Source organism: Callorhinchus milii, unplaced genomic scaffold (genome assembly GCF_018977255.1).
Source record: "Callorhinchus milii isolate IMCB2004 unplaced genomic scaffold, IMCB_Cmil_1.0 Scaffold20, whole genome shotgun sequence".
Classification (NCBI taxonomy): domain Eukaryota; kingdom Metazoa; phylum Chordata; class Chondrichthyes; order Chimaeriformes; family Callorhinchidae; genus Callorhinchus; species Callorhinchus milii.
In genome coordinates this window covers 12533070-12534148 of record NW_024704761.1, presented here as the reverse complement: position 1 = coordinate 12534148, position 1079 = coordinate 12533070, and positions in this window count along the sequence as shown.

Here is a 1079-nt window from a genome sequence, read left to right as displayed (position 1 = left end):
ACGCTCCAATCGTGTAGTTAAGCAACCATGGTGGACAAAACAGGTCAGAGACTGTGTCAAGCTAAAAGAAATAGTTTACTCAAATGCAAGAAAAAGTGGGAATGCAGAGAGAATGGGAGAACTACACAAGGCAACAAAGGGAGACAAAGAAAATAATAAGAGGAGCAAAATGGGAGTATGAAAAAAGCTTGCAAGTGATATTAAAAACAATACTAAAAGCGTTTATAAATATATTAAAAGAAAGAGAATGGTCAAGGGAAATGTGGATCTATTAAAGCCAGATGTGGGTGAGACTATAACAGAAAATAAGGAAATGGCTGACTTGTTATATAAATACTTCACTACCGTTTTTAACAGTAGAGGTTGAGGACAAAATACAAGCTGTACAGGGAAACCTAAAAGTAAGTCAAAGAGAAATGCTTAATAAAATTTAATATTAATAAAAAAATGTTAATGGAGAAAATAATGAGTCTCGAGACAGACAAATCTCCAGGACCTGATAGTTTCTACCCCAGGGTGTAAAAAGGAGAAAGGAGAGGAAATTGCAGATGCACTCATCATGATTTTCCAAAGCCCACTAGATTTGGGAATTGTGCCCTTAGATTGGAAAAAGGGAGGGAGGGAGAAACCAGGACTCTCAGCTTAACGTCAGCTGTAGGGAAAATACTGGAACCATCATCGGAACAGAGTCCGTGTGGAGTCCTGTAGCTCAGTGGTTAGAGCACTCGCTTTGCAAGTGAGAGACCTGAGTTCAATTCCAGGCAGAGGGCCAAACCTTGGGCAAGTTTCCTTACTCCACACAGAGCCTAATAATAATCCCTCCAAAACAAAACAATAATAAATTGGTCATTTTCAATCCACGACTGTTTGTGGGACATTGCTGTGCGCAATTGGCTGCCACGTTCGCCCACAAATATACAGTCAATTCACTTTACAGTGTGTTCTGTGAAGTGCTTTGGGACGTCCTCCCGACGTGAAAAGCGCTATATCAAATGCAAGGATTATTATTATTATTATAGAGTGAATGAACACTTGAGCTGGTATGAGCTAGTCAAAGAGAGTCAGCGAGGGTTTGTGAA